This window comes from Urocitellus parryii, chromosome 10, assembly GCF_045843805.1.
Source record: "Urocitellus parryii isolate mUroPar1 chromosome 10, mUroPar1.hap1, whole genome shotgun sequence".
NCBI classification, from domain to species: domain Eukaryota; kingdom Metazoa; phylum Chordata; class Mammalia; order Rodentia; family Sciuridae; genus Urocitellus; species Urocitellus parryii.
The window spans coordinates 92531489-92553249 of NC_135540.1; the positions used below are offsets into that span (position 1 = coordinate 92531489).

The window sequence follows — 21761 nt, forward strand, 5'->3', positions numbered from 1 at the left end:
TGCATGTTTATGGTGCCTTTGTCTAGTATGAGATAACTGTATTTATGTGGGTTTGTCTCTGTGTCAGGTAGAGCATCAATCTCCAGGACATACAAAAAAACAAACAACCCAATGAATAAATGGGCAAAGAAACTGAACATACACTTCACAGGAAAAAAAAATACATTTGGTCAACAAACACATGAAAAAAGTTGAACATCTCTAGAAACTAAAGACATGCTAATTAAAACTATATTGAGATTCCATCTCACTCCAGTCAGAATAGTAATTATCAAGAATACAAGTAACAATGTTGGCAAGGATGTAGGAGAAAAAGATCACTCATACATTGCTGGTGGGACTGCAAATGGGTGCGACCACTCTGGAGAACACTATAAATATTACTCAGAATACTTGGAATAAAACCACCATTTGACCTGGCTATACCACTCCTTATTATAAACCCAAAGGACTTAAAATTAGCATACTGCAGTGATGCAGCCACATTCATGTTTTTAGCAGCTCGACCAACAATAGAAATCTAGGGAACCAACCTAAGTACCCTTCAACAAATGAGTAGATAAAGAAAATGTAGCATATATACACAATGAAATATTACTCAGCCATAAAGAAAAATGGAATTAGGGCATTTGCCATTAAATGGATGGAATTTCAGACTATCATCCTAAGTGAAATAAACCAATCCCCACACACCAAAGGCCAAATGTTATAATATACAATGTTAACACAAAACAAGCTGGAAGAGGAAAGAAAAGAAGTTCATTGGAATGAAGGGGAGGGAAGAGAGAAGGGAATAGGAAAGACAATAGAATGAATAAGAGACAACATTCCTATGTTCATATAGGAATACATGACCAATGAAACTCCACATCATGTGCAACCACAATAATGGGATCTTAATTAGAGTAAGTAATACTCCATGTATGTCAAAATACATTCTATCATTATGTATATCTATAAAAAAACAAACAAAAAAGTATGAATAAATATATTATTAAATTTCTATATAGTAAAAACTAAAGTCACACATTTTTGTGAAATTACTTAGCATTTAATATTAATATTTAATGCATTTTATAGTAAATTAGTGACCTTTGTTAATGACTTCAAAAATTTGTGGTGATTGACATATGATTTCAAATACTCTGACAATCTTAACAAGCTATGTTCCCTCTGGGTGACCTTTCCAGCTGAATTTCAGCAACCCTTATAGCTCTCTCAACAAAGACAATATAGTAGAAGTGACATAGTTTATTTTCAAAAACTATTAGAAAAGGCAACACATTCTCTCTCTCTCTCTCTCTCTCTCTCTCTCTCTCTCTCTCTCTCTCTCTCCCTGTGTCCTTTTTCTGTCGCTTCCTTTCTCTCTTATTCAATTCTCCACACTCTATAGAATCTGAATTCGTACAGAAGCCTCCAAGATAAACTTTTAGTGGAGAGAGAGAATTGTCCCACTTGTTCCAACCCAAAAAGTCAGTTTGATTTTTCTTGACATTGACTAGAGAAGTGGATGAATGACCTTCCATGATTATATCCCTGCCACCACAGGACCATATCCACCTTAGAAAGCCTCTGTAAAACACACCTTGCTGAGTGCACTCAACACACCAAATTATGAAAGAAGATACCAAAACAAATGTTGCTGTTCTAGTCCTCTACATTTGAGAGCAATTTGTTAAACAGTAATAGATAACTCGAACATTAAATTGACATATTTTTAGTTTTACTAATGTAATATTCTTTCAGTTAATACAGAGGTATATAAAGGAGAGATGAAAAATGTAACACTTTGAAAGTAAATATTACACAGGAAATGGAGTCAGTATAACAGAGGCAAGTGGTTCATATTCTGTACCTAGTAGCTTTTATACTAGTCCCTACAAAGTTATATAAAAAAAAGTATATTAGACGTTCTTAGGAGTGTAGCAAAGAGAATAAGTAGAGGCATAGTGCTTATTTTCAGGTTGCGAAAATGCCGTAAACTTGATTGCAGTGATGGTTTTACAATTCTGAGATTGTACTGTGTAGCACTGAGCTTTATGTTTATTGCTGCATTGTATGATATGTGATTTACAGGAAAAAAAAATTGACACTTCCCCCTCAAAAAAATTCATTGAAGGAAGTTATCTTTAAATGCTGATTCATCTGGATTATGACTAAATTTCTGCTTCTGTACAAAGAAGCTGTAAACAAAAGTAATATGTCACATGCCACTGTTCTTGACATTATTCAAAAACATCAAGTATAACATAAGAGACATATACATATAAGGTCAACAACTCTTAACTACAGGGAAGAACACAGAAAGGAATTATGGCTCATTTTCATATAAACATGAGGTCATCTACCATTTGCTTTTCCCACTTGGCAGTCAGACACTCTGCCTATTAGTGTATGTATTTACTTAGGTGTGTACAAGTTATATTTTAACTAATGATTTCTGCTTGGATATCAGCAAGAGCAGAGGGAATCCAGTGTGAAAGGAAGCCTTGCATCTCACCAGGATGTCTACAAAAATGACTGCAGTTCTGCTCCTGTTACAGCTGAATAGTCACTTTGGTTCTGGAAGTTGTGGGAAGGTGCTTGTGTGGCCAATGGAATACAGCCATTGGATCAATATAAAGACAATATTGGATGAACTAGTTCAGAAAGGTCACAAAGTGACTGTTCTGATATCCTCAGCTTCCATTTCTTTTTATGTTGAAGAAGGATCTGCTATTAAATTTGAGACTTACCCTTCAGCAGTGTCTAAAACTGACATGGAAGATTTTTACATTGAAGCAATCAGGAAGTTGATTTATGAGCTGCCAAAACAATCAATTTGGACATACTTTTCACTGTTGCAAGAACTGGTATGGGAAGATTCTGAATACTTTTTGACACTCTGTAAAGAGGTAGTTTTTAACAAGAATCTTATGACAAAACTACGTGATTCCAAGTTTGATGTCATTCTTGCAGATGCATTTTGTCCCTGTGGTGAGCTGCTAGCTGAGCTATTTGAAATACCAAGTGTGCATACTCTTCACTTTTTGTTTGGCTACACGTATGAAAAATATAGTGCAGGACTTTCATTCCCTCCTTCCTATGTGCCTATTATTATGTCAGAATTAAGTGATCAAATGACATTCATGGAGCGGATAAAAAATATGCTGTATGTGCTGTATTTTGACTTTTGGTTTCAAACATTTGATGAAAAGAAGTGGAATCAGTTTTACAGTGAAATTTTAGGTAAGTCCTATTTTCTAATGGCAATGAAAATTCCAAAATTAGTCATGTCTCTGAGGGTGAGCCTGAGGGAGTATGAAGTCAGAGAAGTTAAACTTTTAAAAGTATGGTGATAAAATAAAAAAATATTTTATCACAATAATACATCAAACTCAAAACACTATGGAAAAGCTTAAGTTGTAAAGTTAGTTTGAAATGTTTGGATACAGTAGGGAGTCACACACACAAAATAAGCCACTGAGGACTTCCCTCTGCATTCACACACCTATATTAACCTTTTAGTATCCATTTTATTCCATCTTCAAAAGCAATAATTTTTAATGTTAATCAATGTCTTCATGAGTCTAGAATGTAGTTTGATGACCCCTACAAATATTTCTAAAACAATTATCTATGTAGCTTTGAGAGAATCATCTCTGTATCTGTAGATTTGTTTCCACATTTATAAATTCAAATATTTTGTCACTTAATTCATCTCTCACATTTTGCTTTTCACATATGTCCACATAAAAATGTGCAACATATATGTTTTTTATATATGCACATATGCATACACACACATTAGCTTTATTAAATCACAGACACTCTTAAACATGTTTGGCTTCTTTATTGAAAGTTTTTTCAGATACTTACCAGACATATTCATTTCCACATGATAACTCTCTAATGTCCTATAGCTTTTGTATTCCTTTTCCTGTTCAGGACGACCCACTACATTATTAGAGACAATGTCAAAAGCAGATATCTGGCTCATTAGAACCTATTGGGATTTGGAATTTCCAAGCCCAACCCTACCAAATGTTGATTTCGTTGCAGGACTCCACTGAAGACCTGCCAAACCTCTGCCTAAGGTAAACCTATTCCTATTTAGTTGGTTCTGTTGTCCTTGCATTTTCACCAAGAATGATTCTCTGTTCTCACTCAGAATGTCTCATTCACTGTGAAAAAAAAAAGTTATAGGAAATGGGACAAAGAGATCTGTAGATAGAAATTCTTACATGTCTATGCATATTCACATAACTATGTGAATTTTATTTTTTTAATAGTAGAAAAGTAAAACCTGGGGACTTTTGAGAGCTACACAAAACTCCAGTTAAATTAAGGTCTTTATTTCTCAACATACAAGACAATATCAGTCATTAATTCAAAGAAATGACTAGCATATACCATAGGAAAATTCTTTATATGCAGAGAAACAAAGTAACAGAGTCTCTTCTCCCAAATACCTTACATTCTACATTGAAACACAGACTGTGAACATGAAAGAGAAATTTTGTGAGAAATATTGTAATAGGGAAGGACCACAGGCATTTCCTGTCAACCCAAGGCTATCGGGGAACCTCAGGAAAACTCCCTGTGGGAAAGTGGGTCACCACACTTTAATTGTCTTACAGAAAAAAAGAGATATACTGCAGAGTTATCAATGACCATAAATTTTGCATATTTGAAGAATATATATTAACTTGTACTACTTGTATCTGTAGGATGCTCTTAGCTTTTTTTATTGGTTGTTCAAAACATTACATAGCTCTTGAAATCTCATATTTCATACTTTAGATTCAAAATTCTGTAAGTATTTAGATTATTACTGATTATGAAAAACCATAAAAATCTGATGTATTTTTTAACAATATTGCACACTTATATTTCCAAAAAACTGTAAGGATAATAAAAAGAGACACAGAGAAAAGATGCAGAGGCAAAATGGCAGAATGGCCAAGTTGCCAGCTTTCTTTATATCAACAGGTTACATTAGGTCACTGGCATCAGTAATACATTATTGTTCATTGTGTCATTAGGCAGGATACAGAGTTAGCAACATCATGCAGCTTTTTTCTCAGTTACACACTATAATTGCAGTGTACACTGTTAGGAGCTTTGTATACCTCTAAAGAAAGTCCATTTTTTAAAGTAACTATTATGTGGGCAGGTTCATGCAGCAGAGCTTGGTGAAACATTGTGGTTGTTTAACAAGAGAATTTTTTTTTTATTCCCATGGGCTATGTTCCTGAGATGAAAGTTGAGGATGATAAGATTCTACCACAGAACCTCCTCATGCAGTCATTGCTACAGCAGCTAGGCATTCTGTGTCTTTGCATTGAAGATTCCTAGCCATCAAGCATGCCAAAGTCATGAAGCCATCAGAGACCCAATCCTGTAAGGCATAATAATAAAGAGGAGACAGAGTCAAAGTGCAGAAGCAGGGAAGGTGGCAGAGTGGCTCTTTGTCCAAGTGGCCACATTTATTTATACCAATAGGTTACATCAGGTCATTAGTACCATAACCGCATTATTGTTTAGAATATCAGTAAAGTTGGTTATTCTGCAGTTACATTTCACAATTTCAATATGCAGTGTCAGGAGCTTTGTGCAGTTCTCAAGAAAAGCTACTGTCTGAATGTTAGGCGGGCAGCTCCAGGAGCACAGAAGCTTGATGAAACCTTGTAGTTATCTAGCAAACACGTTTTTCTATTCCCAGGAGTATGTGCCTGCAATCAAGGTTGAGGCTTGATGAGGCTCTAACTCAGAGGTCTCAGGGCATTGCCATAAAAGCTAGACATAGCACATATATTAGCTATATTATTAGATCCTTAGAAAAATTATAGGGCATTCTAAGGGTAGGAAACACAGTGCCGGTTACCCCACTTCCCCCATGTGTTTTCTCACCATGGGAATGCTTCCCTTTACATTTTCAGGGCCAGAATCCCTATACAATCCCAAACACAGAGCTGTTACATAAAACAGCAATCATTTTTTTTATTTCACTATTAAGTAATCACTTAAGAAATTCTTTTTGTGTACTCTTTTATTAGCAGTACCATTGTATCTGATCTCATTGAACATTTAAAATCCAAACATAGGTACTTAAAACCAGACTTTGAGTCTACATGTTGCAATTCAATTCCAAAAGCACACCTAAAAGTAATGGAAGTTCTGGGTAGTTCAATTCTATTTTTAAAAGATTTCTCCATTTTTGTTAAATGGAAATGACAGTGTCAATATAGGAGGAAAGAGAGGATGTCCAGATAAAGAACGAGATAGATGAAGGTCGGCCTAAGTGCAGGGTGAGGGTCAGTGGATAAAAGATTACTAGGAACAAACATCAGAAATCAAGGAAATTTTGGCCAAAATAATAATCCTTGGTGAAGACAGAACATAATATTCAGATATCACAACTGACAAATTTCCTGATGTGCAATTTAAGTGCTTCTAGTGATGGCACAGATATCAATGTCACAGTTGTGATGATTTCTTAGAGCAAAGCATGAAACCTCCCAGCTTCAACTTGTGGGAAATCTTTAGAGTCACAAAAAAAAAAGTCAGAATTTTGCTCCTGGTAGTCTACACCAGGAAGATAGCAGAAACAATGAACACTTTAGTTTGATGAGGAACCTAGAATTGAAAATTTAGTGAGGATGGACACAACATGACACTGTCTAATTTGCAGGTTAAAATAACACAAAATATTGTCCTCTGTGACATGAAATTTACCTACAACCACTCAACTCCATTTCTGAAAAATGATAAGTAAAGTAAGGTAATTCTTCTTGACCAAATATGTTTAATTTCATTTTATTGGGTGGATTATTTTCATTAATGAAGCAATTGGTGGAAATTGATCAAAAGGCTTTGGGGTTTCCTTTGCCAGGTCTTTCCAAAAGAAATCTCATATTAGACTTCTAAAAGCCTTCTGAGGCTGGGAAACCTGGAAAGCCAAGTTTGGAAACAGAGTTAAACTTCTAAGGGCAAGAGCATCTAGTATGTTGTTTCCAAATTTTGTAGAGATTAGAAAAAGAGAAGCCAATAAATGATTAATTTCTATAAAAAAGTGTAAACTACAAATTTGTTATGTGGAAAAATACTGTATGGGAAAAGAAAAAATGGTTCCTTGAATCATGTAAACAACACATCAAATTCCAGAAAAATCTCAAATAATGTCAAAAATATTATAATCATTCTTTATTAGATCATTCATTTCCATGTCTACATTAGGCAGGTTCATCAAAATGCAGTAGTTAAAGATGTGATGAAAGTCCATTTGACAAGCAAATGTTTTAGTGACACGTTTTCTTATAGGACTGTTATATCATTCAATAATTCTTAATTTTCTTAATAGACACAAATATAATTATGCTTTAAAGCCACATGTAAAAATTAAATGAATGCATACTTAAGTGTTTCAGTCTTATGTAGAAATGGGCTACACATCTAATAAACAAATATTCCTTAATTTAACTTAGTATATAACTAAGGTATCAAATTAAGAAAAGATTTTGGAACCTGGTTTTAGGAAGATGTACTTTTCACACTTAACAGCAAAAATACTAGACCTCATCTCAAATGATTTCCTTGTTAACTAATTGTAACCATAGGTGACTGGTAAACCCAGGTGGAATAAAAATATAAGCTCCTATTATACTTATGATGATAACTGAGTAACACATCTGTTTTTAGTAAACCAATAACATCAAACTAGTCATATATTCCAAAGATTTACTAAGCCATGTAAATATTGAAAGCATTTGACTTTTTCTACATTTCTGGTAATTTTAGGTATGTTTAATTTATGTAAGTGCTCATTTATCTCACAGTGAGTTGGAATAGAAAACCATTCAGAGATTTTATATATTTCATTAGGCATATCATCTAGAGCTGAGAAAATATCATATATATGTAACATGTAACACATACACACATACATACACACATACAGGCATAAACATGCAGACACACAGATCTCAAGCTTCCATTCTAAAATTTTAGGCATGAATCAGGCAACACTGTAACACAAAACTTACTGCTATTATCTCCATATAATATTTCATCTAAATTGTGTTTCTGATAAAATGCAACAAGGTGAGATTATATATTCAATATGGGGTAAAGATTCTTGGAATTAAAATATGTGTGAAGAAGGCTTTTAAGGGAGTCTTCATTTTAGGTGAAGGAGACAAGAAATCTTGTGGCCCTCTAATGTCTTTGAAGCCCATCTAAGTGCACAACATATTTAGTTTATGTCTAATTAACCTTTTGCCTTTCAACCTCAAGTAGTTGCTTTTGGAAGATCTTGAGTTCCTTGAGAGCCCTTGCTTGAGACAGAGGAACAAGTGACTGTCACTGCAGGAACAGAGGCCCTAAAGAGGGAAGTGAAAAGTTCAGCTCTGGGCACAGGCAGAGGGAGGAGGTAGGACCTAGAAGGAAACATAGCAAAGAATCCTAAGGGACCTGAGGGGAACAATGGCATGTGAAAGGAAGAAGAAACAGGAGATGGAAAGGGAGAGTCCACCAAGGAGCATGTTTGGGGATATCTAAATTTTCCCTAAGTAACTTAAAGATCCAAACTATCTGTACTGAAATTATACCAACAAGAAAGCAGAGAGAGTTGTCAGAACACAAAGTTGGCAGGGGCTTGAAAAGAGCTTTCATTTGATTGGTGTGTTTCCATGGGAAAATTAGTAAATAGGTCTCAGGCCTAGCCAAGCAAAAAGGAATTTTAGAGCCCAGATGTCAGGGAATTATCTCCACTCCACAGATACAGCCAGTAAGGTACCCAGCTATCTTTCCATCAAAGATGCCTGTCACAGTAAGCAGCTTTTACTTGCCTAGAACTCTAATCTTGCCCCTTAAAACTGAGACTCCTAGGAGACAAGCGTAGCCTCCAATTTCTTGGACTTTAGATCAGCTTAAACAGAATGGTGAGGTTCTTGAAAAACATGATCTGCCCTTAGCAATGTCAGCAGATGTTTCTTCAGGACAAAGTTTCAGGAGTTTTATTCCCCAATAGGTAGCCAATCAACCAGTGAGGAGTGAAGGCACAGGCTTTAAAGATGCACACTTACAGTCCTGAATGAAAGATTAAGCAGTTTAGAAATGAATATGACCTTCTCTGGGGGTTAAAGAAAAAAAAATAATGACAAACATTAAACACAGTAATGCGGAATGCATTTTGCATCTACACAGTAAGTGTAGACACCACTGCAATTGAATTTTGTAGAAAAGGGAGATAAATTAAGTCCAGTTATGAACACAAGGAAAAAGATAGATTTAGAGAAAAGGTGTAAGGTGAGGATCAGTGGATAGAAAGTTATTAAGAGAAAACATAAGGGGCTGCAGGGATTCTGGCCAAACTAACCTAACAAGATAGTAGCTGAAGGTAGGTCAGTGGGATATCTGGGAAAGGAGGAGTTTGAAAGATCTGAAAATATCTTAAATCAGATATAAAATATTAGATATCAGTGTTGGCAGATTCTAGTTAAGCTAATTTAACAAGACTCAAATTTGGAGGATTCTTGACAATACAAAGAAGCATATCCAAATACTAATGCAAAGAGGAAACACAAAAGCCTGTTCCTATAGGAGATGTAATTTTAGATAGGACAACAAGCTTTTGGTAAGGACAAAAAAAAAAAAAAAACATTCTCACTAGTCTATAGTGACCACTTCATTTTTTGCTTCAACACACACACACACACACACACACTTGTACACAAACACACAGAGATGCATACACATGCATATATGCATAATAAAGGGAATGTATTTCATATAAGAAACCTCCGACAAAACTAAGTGATTAAGTTTTTTAAAAAGAAGGATAAAATGGGCTGGGGATGTAGCTCACTGGTAAAGCACTTGATTGGCATGTATAAGGCCCTAGATTTAACTTCTGGCAACACACACACACACACACACACACACACACGTGCACGCATGCACGCACACACACATACCCCGATACTGAATTATGAATGAATTTATGGTTTACCCTTTCCACTTCTGGACAGATTATACAAGAATTGCTGGAAGGATCTTCAAAAGGTTTTGGCCCAAGGTCAATCATAAAACTATATTCCTGGAAATGAAGAGGTGGAAATTACCTAGGTATATGTTAATGAATTTTTTGATAAAATGTACATAAATATCACTAAACCTTAAAAACATTAGGGAATTGGGATACATGCTACAATATTAAAAATACATTACACTAAGTAACATAAGTCTGTAAAAAAAAAAGAAATTACTGTGAATCCACTTACATGAATACATGACTAGCCAATTTCAGAGAAGCAGAAAGTAGAAGTAAAGTAGACAATGGACCAGGGGAGGAGGAAACCAGGAGTCCTTGTTTAACTTATACAGATTTCCTGTGTAAAAAATAAAAATGTTCTGGATGTTGTTTGCATAAAAATGTGAAATATATGCATGTGTTATACAGAATTTTATACCTTTATAAATGGTTATAATTATATATTATATTGTGTATATTATGACTTAATTTTTAAAACAGCCCAACATAATTTCTATAAATCCTTGATTTATTTCCTTAAATGGTTGTACCAATCCTCACAATACTCTGTGTTCTGTCTTTTCTCTTTTGTGATGGAACAAATTCTTTCCTTTACAGGAAATGGAAGACTTTGTCCAGAGCTCTGGAGAGAATGGTGTTGTGGTGTTTTCTCTGGGGTCAATGGTCAATAACATGACCGAAGAAAGGGCCAATGTGATTGCATCAGCCCTTGCCCAGATTCCACAAAAGGTTAGATAAAGTGCCCTAATGGTAGATAACTACTAAATAAGTACCTATTTAGTTATCTTAAACCTTTTAAGATTATAATTACATATATTTTCTCTGTGAAAGATTAAATGTCATTATAGTACAAATTTATCTCAAAAACACACTTAAAGCAAAAATATATACAGCAAATTCTGAAATAGCACAAAGGATATTTTTGATTAATAATACTTTGACATTAACATTGTGCTCAGAATGAAATACATTATTCAGGTGTAGTATGAACTTGGTATCAAAAGAGTGTTACATGCAGATACACAGTAATCTCCAAATTGTGCTCTTTCATTTCCTTATTTTACTTGTAGAACATGAGGACACTGTGCACACTACAGACATCAGAAGCATGGAGTTAAATATTAGTCAGGGATTTCATCAGTGCAATAGCAATAGCAGGCAATAAAAAAGTCTGAATAGCATCATACATCATCATCATCCTATATAATCCTGGCCTTGATACTCCCCCTAAATGTTGGAAGGGGCCTAGTTATGATGATTTTTGTGCTGCTAGTTAGAGAAAGGAAGGCCAGGCTCACCAACCCTGAGTCCAAGTATCCATCAAAATAAGGAGACTTAGTTTGTCATGATGGACATGGCCCTATTATAGATTTCTCAAGAAGGAAGGTATAAGAGAAAAGGTGGAGATGGAATCCTGTGAATTAGAAACTGTGACCCTACAAGGACAAAACACTAGTAACACATGGAGAAAGTGGTTATAGTAATCTTCACATATCAAGACAAAGGTTAATATTAAATTTAGTAGATAAGAACTAGTACAAAATACAGATTTCTAAAACAAAATGGAAGTAAATAGTAATTTTTTACACATTATGCTGTAGATCTATAATTATCAATTATAATTTGTATTTGATATTGATAAACTCATTTGTCTAAGCTACTACTTACATGAAGCTATGGTTTATATGATTTTGATTAAATATAAAAATGAATACAGGAAAATAATGTCTCTATTTATATACCCATTTCAATAATTATTATTATTTCTTGTCTCTTGATCTCATTTCTTTATCTTGCATAGGATAGGTATTTAAGTATGTGATTTCTTTTCAAATTTTAATATCCTAAAATTTGAAATTTAACTCAACTAATAAGAGGTTTGTGTTACCCTAATAGGTCATATGGAGATATGATGGCAAGAAACCAGCTACCTTAGGACCCAATACTCAGCTTTATAAATGGATTCCCCAGAATTACCTTCTTGGTAAGACTCAGAATAAATCTCAAAAACATGAGTAATAGCCAATTAGAAAAATAATAATTAAAGAATGTTTTGGAAATTTATTAAGAAAATTTCAAAATAATCTGATGATTAAAGTTCTCTTTTTAGTCTTGAAAGAAAGTGAATAAAGAACAACTGTGGGCATTTTATTATAAAGTCATATTGTTTGTGTTCATAGTTCAAGTATCCTTATTTTATGGGTAATTACCTCTCACAAAGAATTTTTTGTCACTTTCTGGATTGTCCATTCTCTCCAATTTGTACAATTTTACACCTACCCTTTGACATACAATAGTGCTATCTGAAATGCTGATAAAAAAAACAGCGCTCTCATGTTATTACAACTGACTCTGCATGTTCCATACACTAAAAAAATTCATAATCTTTAAAAAAAATGTTATGAAAAGGATAGAATTTAATCCTTTTTTACAGAACACTGTTAAATATGAAATTTCACGTAGTAATAGGAAACGCATTTAGAAGACAATTTTTATACATATATACAGTTTGGAACTGTTCTAGTACAGTTTTGTTTTAAAAAGTGCTATAATAACAAACCATATTTACAAAGAGTTTTAGCAGAAAAACAGTAAGACAAATGTATTCCAAACATACTACACAATAAACTTTATGCCTCAGCTATGTAGCATATAAGTTAAAAGCCCCAGGATTGCTGTCCTGAACTTGGAAGGTACAGCTTTCAAAGGTAGTTTCTGGCACAACATTCTGATCATCCTTATTCTCTACTGAAAAACACTTCTCAATCAAGTTTAAGATCTTAATCTTGAAGTTGGACTTCCTAATGAAGTATAGCCAATCCTACCTCTGATTTCATAACCACCAACAACCCACTCCCTGCTGCATTGGACACCCTTCATAGCATGCTCAGGGACATCATTGTTGTTTTAATTGAACACATAAATCCAGGTCCCCTCTTATGTTTGCACAGGTTGGTTGTTCTACCCAGCATGTGCTCCTTCCGTTTTTCTAGGTAGCAACCTTGTCTTCATTTTTCAGATCTCATGTAACATACCAACTCTTCCATGTAATCTTCACTTACCTTGCCATTGGACACAGGTGCCTCTTGCCCCAAGAATTGAAAGTGATTTCCATTTGAATTCATCATTATAAGAATCTATTACCTAGAAAACAATTTATTTTTATTGCTTTACATTACGTATTTGACAATTTATTTCTGACATGAATAATTTCCCTTGATTGGTTTCAATCCTAGGTCATCCAAAAACCAAAGCTTTTATAACTCATGGTGGAACCAATGGCATCTATGAGGCCATCTATCATGGGATCCCTCTGGTGGGCATTCCCTTGTTTGGAGATCAACCTGATAATGTCATGCACATGAAGGCCAAAGGAGCAGCTCTTAGATTGAATTTTATTACAATGTCAAGTATGGATTTACTCAATGCATTGAATACAATCATTAATAAACCTTCGTAAGTATAACAATTTTTTCAGTGAAGTAATATTTATATTTAGGTACACTTAAAAATTAGAAAAGATTTATTGCTCTTTGAGTCTAATGTGAATAACTAAAATTATTGAAGTCTTTGAAATGTGCTTTTATTCTCAACCAGTCATTTTTACATTGAAAATTAACCTTACAATTTTACTTAATTAGCAGTACTAGTTATTAGTAAAATAATGTGATACTAAAAACTTTTTACTATAAAGCTAAATATAAAGAACACAGTTTTTACTAATATGACAAGAGAACAGAAGGACAATGCAGTTTGAAGCAATAATATATTTCTATTTGATACCTAAAATTTCCAAAACTACCAACATTTTTTAAAAAATTATATATACTTATTTGGTATGGCAGAATAATTTGATACATGTGTATAATATGCAATGACTTAATCAGGGAAATTTTTATTTCCATATTCTTACATATTCATAATGTTTTCTGCTAGGAACTGTCAAACTCTTCTCCTCTAATTCTTTATAATATATATAAGAAATTATAAACAATAGTAAGCCTATTGTGCTACATACCAGTAGCACTTATTCCTTCTATCTAACTGTAGCTTGTTCTGTTTTTTTCAACTTCTCTTTAGACCCCCTTGCTCCTACAATTCCTAGCCTCTAATTATTCCTTTTCAATAATGTACTTCTATAAAATTAGGTTTTTAAGCTCCTCCCCATGAGAATGAGAAAATAGATTATTTTTCTTTTGGTGCCAGTATATAGGATTTAGCATAATTACTTCCACTTCCATGCTTGTTAGTAGAAATGACAATATTTCAATCTTTTTTATGGCTGAATAAAAGCCAGGTGTGTGTGTGTGTGTGTGTGTGTGTGTGTGTGTGTGTGTGGTGTGTATTACCATGTTTGCTTTAGCCATCATTCCAACAATGAACACCTCAGTAGATTTATAACTTGACTATTGTGAATAACGATGTAGGTAAACATGGAAGTTCAGGGACCTCTTTGATAAACTGATTTCGTTTTCATTGTGTTAGTATACAGTAATGTGAAAGCTGAATCCTATGGTATTTCTATTTGCATTATTTGAGGAGACTCCATGTTCTTTTTTTCCATATAGGCCATTGCATTTCTCTCAGTGGACTATAAGATGTCCCCGTCCTCTTCTGCCTCACCAGCATCTGTTATTTTTTAGATTTTAGATTATGACCAATCTATTCAATGTGATTTTCTCTCATTTTTGCTTTTGTTCTTTTTGCTGCTGCTGCTCTTTTTGGCATGCTGAAGATGGGTGTTTTTCAAAATTTGAGAAAAAAACTGTAAAATAGTTCTTAAATCAACCCTGTGGGTTGATTGTTGTTTGATTTACATCTCACTCCATGATTAGTAAAGTTGAGCACTTTGTCATATACAACATCTTCTTTTGAAATCAAAATGTCTATTCTGATCATTTTCTGCTTTTTACAGCAATAATTTGGATTTTTGCTGATGAGTTTTTAGAATTCCTCACATATTCTAGATATTTATCTTTTCTTACAAGTATTACCTCCCAATTGTGCATGTTTTCTGTTTACTCTCTTGGTGTTAACTTTGCAGTGCAAAAGCTTCTTAATTTAACATAATCCTAATTATCTATTTGTTGTTGTTGTTGTTGCCTGTGCTTTTGGAATCTCATCTAAAAAAAAAAAGTCATTGACTATACTGATTTCTTCAAGTATTTCCCCTCTACTGAAAATACAATTTTTCTCCAAAATTGATTTTTACTTTAACAGATTCTATTATAAATAACTTATATACCATAAATTTCTTGTTTGAGCTGTAAAAGTCAAATAATTTGGGTTATGTTCACATAGTTCAGAATTCTTCTTCAAGAAATAATTTTATAACATTTTTGTTGTGCCAAAAAGAAATCTCATATATATTTCAAGTAAATCTCTCTTAACCTCCAGCTCTTTGACACAACTAATTATACATTCAGTCTCTAAAAATTAGCCTTAGATGCACATTTCATACAAATAGAACCATACAATGGTAGTCAGCTCCAACTGGGTTGTTTCACTTACTATATTGTTTCTTTTTAATTTTGTCCATGTTTAAACAAGTAGCACTAGGTGATTTCTACTTATTGCTGAATAGTATTCTTTGGTGTGGATGGATATACAACATTTTATTTAACCATTTATTACAGCATGGGCATTTGGGCTTTTTTCCTAATTTCAAATATTTGAACATGGCTTGTTTTGTGTGGAAAAAGTTTTTTTTTTCATTTCTTTTGTATAGTGCCAAAGAGTGGCATTACTTCCTCACATGAGAACTTCATGTTAGTAATTAAATTCCATTCAGTTTGCCAAATAATTGGCAAGAATTTACATTCCTAGAAGTAGTATAGGAGAGTTCTAACTTTTCCACATCACTGCTAAAAGTTGCTATTGTCTGTCTTGTTTTTGTAATGCCAATCCTAGTGGTTATGAAGTAGCAACTAATTGTGACCTTGATTTTCACTCCACAGGTTGTTTAAAATGATAAAGTGTTGTTCACCTGCATACTAGTAATCATGTTTTTTTCTCTGTACAAATAATTATCCAAGTCTTTAAATCCTTTGTTAATTAGGTTACTTGTCTTAATATTGAACTGTCAGTATTTTTTATTATGGAGATGCGTTTATATTGAGATATTTGATTTGTACATATTTTCTTCTATTCTGAATGGATGAGTTCATCATTTTTATAATGGTGTACTTTGAAAAGCAAATAATTTTAATTTTTATAAAATATCTTTTATAATCAAATTTTCTCTTGATGTAACAAAAATCGTTCTGCAAAATGTGTAGTGCTTACATTTCTACCATCAAGTCAGCATTGATGGTAAACTACCAATTCTCATTATTTACAGAGGGCATCACCTATCGGAATACTTTGACAATGGATTACCCCCAAAAAAATTTTGTTACAATTTTGAATGCAAAAATACTTTAAAATTAGATAAGAAGGAATAAAAAATCATAATGCAATTAGGAAAAGTGGTAAAGAAAATATGAAATCAGTTGGTAGATTTATATAGTAATATATTAATATCTGTCATAATATTAACTATATCATTAAATAATAATCAAATTGGATTTTAAAAACCCATCATACACTCTTTTTCTGAGATATGTTTAACTTAATTGCATAGAAATTCTATGAGAAAAGAGATAAAAGATTTTTAGTGTGAATCAAGGTGTTGCAGCTGGGCATGGTGGTGCAAGCCTGTAACTCAGCAATTTCTGAAGCAGAGACATGATTGTGAGCTCAAGGCAAGCCTCAGCAACTTAAAGAGATCCTATCTCAAAGTAAAATATGAGAAGGATTAGAGTAGTGGATGGCCCCTGAGTTCAATCATCACTAACACAAAATAAATAAATAAGCTGTTATACCTATATTACTGTCAGAAAGAGTAGACAAAACTAAATATGAAAAGAATGTTTCTTCATTTAGAAGTCATTCAATATAAAATAGACATATTAATGAAATTTTACATAAAAATATAAAATGTAAATGTACAGGTCTATAGTCATAATGAAACGTTTTTAAAAACTTTTATCTATAACAGAAAATGATGGAAAATAATATTCATATTTGAAGAACCTGATATATTTGGGTATGCCATAAAACTGCCCAGAAATGACTTGAATCTAAAGAATATATTTTCCAGTCATATTGGAATTAAATCAGAAAAAAATTAAAGAAAAAATTAACTAAAAAAAAATTTAAAAAAATTAACTAAAAACCCTCTAGGTTTTGAAAAGTAAGTAATATATGTCTAAGTAATTTAGATTCCATAAAGAAATCACAATTATACTTGCATTTTTATATCACCAATACCACACCCAGGCATATAAGCAACAGAACTATATGAATATTTCAAATAATATGTATATTAATTAATATTGTCAAAATGGCCATACTCCCGAATGCATTATACAGATTTAATGCAATTCCTATTAAAATCCCAATGACATTCTTCATAGAAATATAAAAAGCAATCATGAAATTTATTTGGAAAAATGAAAGATCCAGAATAGCCAAAGCAATCTTTAGCAAGAAGAGTGAAGCAGGAGAAATCCCAATACCACACCTTAAACTATTCTACAAAGCTATACTAACAAAAAGGCATGATATTGGAACTAGAAAAGACATGTAGACGAAAGGAACAGATAGAAGTCACAGAGAGAACCCCACATAAACACAGTTATCTCACTCTAGATAAAGGTGCCAAAAACGTAGGAAAATAGATAGCCTCTCCAACAAATGGTGCTAGGAAAACTGGAAATATATATATATATATATATATATATATATATATATATGCAGTAAACTAAAACTAAACCCCTCTCACCATGCACAAAACTCAACTCAAAGTGGATCAAGTACCTCAGAAGTAGACCAGAGACCATATGTCTAATAGAAGAAAATGTAGGCCCAAATCATCATGTCAGATTAGGCCCTGACATCTTTAACAAATCTCCTAAAGTGCAAGAAATAAAATCAGGAACCAATAAATAGGATGGATTCAAATGGAAAATCTTCTTCTCCATGAAAAGACACAATTAATGAGTGAAGAGAGAGCCTATATTTTGGGAGCAAATTTTTGCCACACTCAAGACAGATAAAGCACCAATCTCCAGGATATATAAAGAGCTCAAAAGCTTAACACCAACAAACAAACAAACAACCCAATCAATAAATGGGCTAGGGAGCTGAACAGACACTTCTCAGAACAAGATATATGATTGATCAAGAAATACATAAAAAAAGTTCAAAATATCTAGGAATTAGAGAAATGCAAATCAAAACTATTCTAAGACTTAATCTTATGCCAGTCAGAATGGCAGTTATCAAGAACACAAGCAACAGTAAGTATTGGCAAGGATGTAAGCAAAAAGGCACACTCATACTTTGCTGGTGGGATTGCAAATTTGTGCAACCATTCTGGGAAGCACTATGGAGATTCCTTGGAAAACTGGAAGTGGAACCACCATTTGACTCAGCTATCCCCTTCCTTGGTCTATACCCAAAGGACTTAAAAATAGCATACTACAGTGATGAAGCCACTTCAACGTTTATAGCAGCACAATTCACAATAACCAAACTGTGGAAACACCTAGATGCCCTTCAATAGATGAATGGATACCAAAACTTTGGAATATTATACACAATGGAATATTACTTAGCATTAAAAAGATTGAAATTTTGGGATTTGCAGGTAAATAGATGGAGTTTGAGAAATCATGATAAGCAAAATAGACAAATTCCAAAAAAACAGGGACTGAATGTTTTCTCTGATAATGATTGCTAATGCAAAATGGATGGGGCATGGGATGAGTGCAAGAATTTGAGATGGGACAAAGAAGGTGAGACAGAAAGAATGGGTGCAGAAAAGTTGGTGGACTGAGACAGACATTGGGGGCTTCAGGAGAAAACTGAAAACAAACAAACAAAAATGTTTCTGTAACATAGCATTAACAGGAAGAATGATAGGAAAGAACATTTCCAGTATATGACCTTCTGTGGTCCAGTAGTGATAGACCCAGCCTGATTTTCTCTTAAAATTGGGAGCCATCTCACCACAAAGCCATGAAAAGATAATTTTGGCTTTACTATAAATTACTGCAAATTCTGAACTAGCTTGGAATGCCTGCCTTGAACTCACCCATTCCTGGCTCTTTCTGACCAGATAGCAGCCCTCTCTGAAACTTCAGTGACACCTCATAAATCTTGGCCTTCCCTGGCCAGATAAGGACCCTCTCTGAGGTTCTAATGACCTTTATAAATTCTGAAGTCGAGGCCAGCAGAAATGTAAACTAGCCTTTGTGTTATGCTCCTCAGAGTTTTGTTATCTGTAACCCCCCGTTGTGTAACTTTCTGGGCTATAAATCTGGGCTGAAAGAAAGCTGTGGAGCTGTCTTGTTCCCACAGTTTTTGGTGGGAGAGGCAGCACAGCTGGTCGAAATAATAAGCTTGCTTTAATTTGATTTTAATTGGAGTCAGTGGTCTTCTCTTGTGTCCTGGTCTAACAGTAGTCCAAAGAGTATATCTGGATGTTATTCTAAATATGATTATGAGTGAAAATCTTTGAGCCAGTGTTATAATCTGACATGGACACTAGGTAGAAATTAGACAGTAGAGAGCAATAAAGAAGATTAAAAACAGAGAGACTGATTAAAAGTCATTTCACCCACTATGAAAATTTCTCTTCAAAGACTTCAAGATGATCATTTCATTTACAATTAACTATCTTATTTATAGTGCCTAGAATGTCTTATTATCATTTTATCTGAAGCAATCAACCTTCCATTTTCTCTTTGGAAAATATCTGCCCATAAGAAAATCCCAAATTAAAAGTTCAACTTTCTATGATGATCTAACATCTTTAACAACAACAACAACAAAATTCTATGGATATTCTTTGCATTTGTGTGTAGTACTGAAAATTGAACTCAGGTGCATTGTTCATGATATGCAAATGTTCTATCACTAAGCTACATCCTCAGCCCACTTTGTTGAATTTTGAGACAATGTCTTGCTAAGTTGCCCAGAGTTATCCTTGAACTTATTATTCTGCTTCAGCCTCCCAAATAGCAGGAATACAGGCCTGTGTCACCAACCTGGCTCTTCTGTGGCTACCTAAGGCACTTGTTTAGATTCAGTTTTATGAACATTCCTAAAAACCTTACATAGACTTAATATACTTAGGCAAATTAAGTTGCTTTAAATGTTGTTGTCTTATGGTTTGTCCTTTAGATATAAAGAGAATGCTATAAGGTTATCAAGAATTCACCATGAACAGCCAGTGAAGCCTCTGGATCGAGCTGTCTTCTGGATTGAGTTTGTCATGCGCCACAAAGGAGCTAAACACCTGCGGGTAGCTGCCCATGACCTCTCCTGGTTCCAGTACTACTCTTTGGATGTGCTTGGGTTCCTGCTGGCCTGTGTGGCAACTGTGATATTCATCATCACCAAATGCTGTCTGTTTTGTTGCCAGAAGTTTGCTAAAACAGGAAAGAAGAAAAGGGCATAGTTGTATTTAGACCCAAAGCTGGAGTCCTGACAGATGGACCTTCTCCAGTTCAATGACAAGAAAACTTAGTAGATTTGAAAAGTTAGAAGTCATAAATAACATATTATGCAGATATACAGGACTTAAGTGAGTAAACAAATAAAAAGATATTTAACTAAAATAACCACATCTGATTATTAATCTAAATACATGAGGATCCATGCGGAAACATTGGTCACACTAGTATCAAAAGCTGACATGTGTTTAATCAAAAATGATCTTTCTGGCAATTTCACAAGAAGAGATTGTGAACCAGTCTCCTTCTTCTGCTTACAAAATCACTTTTCAAAACTCATCTCATTAAGACAGAGCCCAGTTTTCCAAGATATACTGCTTGTTTAAGAGTTAGAACTATTTCAGGACAAAGGGATATGGGAAAAAATAATAATAATAAAATTATATAAGTGTCTATTGAAAATTACAGGTGGAATTTACAAATTTCACAGTATTAATTTACCGAGCTGGCCTGTGGTTCATAACTTATTCATGGATACAAGAACTTTCAAAAGTATACTCATAGTATCAACATAGATTTGCAAATACTCAGCATGATTTAATTTCACTTGGGTGTAGAGTTTTGTAGTGTTAACTTCTTCTGAATAAGGTATTCAATTCTTAAAATTGTGTGTCAAGATTCACCCTTCTCTTTGGTTTTGGGAGACTGGTGGTGCTGGCTTGTACATCCAGCCTTAGCATCATTTGTCTTCATGACCTGATAAGACTTTTATGTTCTTCTTGCTGAAGTCATTTCCAAGAAAGGTATGTCAAATAAGAAATATACAGTTTTCTACCTGCACATTTATTCTGTTTTCTTTTAACCACATAAAATAATGATCTGGTTACACTGATTCTCATATTCAGTCTTTGGAAAGAGATGTAAGATATCAATTATAAATTATGATAATATAGAACTGGTAGTAGAATTAGTAAAAATACTTACTGCTTTTTCATTTCTTCCCAGTGTTTTTCCAAAACAAGACTCAGGATACAAGTCCATTATGAGATACTTAATTTGCAAATATTTTTCCATTGCAGAATGAAAGACTCACCTACTATGAATACACAGATTAATTTCTTCATAGTGCAGTTTGAATCATGTAAATATTTAATTTTAGTTAAATAGTTCTTTAATTACCAAGATTTTCCTAATTCTAATGGAAGTGACAATGTTAACTACATTGT

At 33.7% G+C, this 21761-nt stretch overlaps 1 pseudogene; it reads left to right on the plus strand.

The window, feature by feature from the left end:
* Positions 1-2504: 2504 nt before the first annotated feature.
* On the plus strand, positions 2505-20540 carry LOC144257238 (UDP-glucuronosyltransferase 2B31-like; annotated as a pseudogene).
* The last annotated feature ends 1221 nt before the right edge of the window (positions 20541-21761 follow it).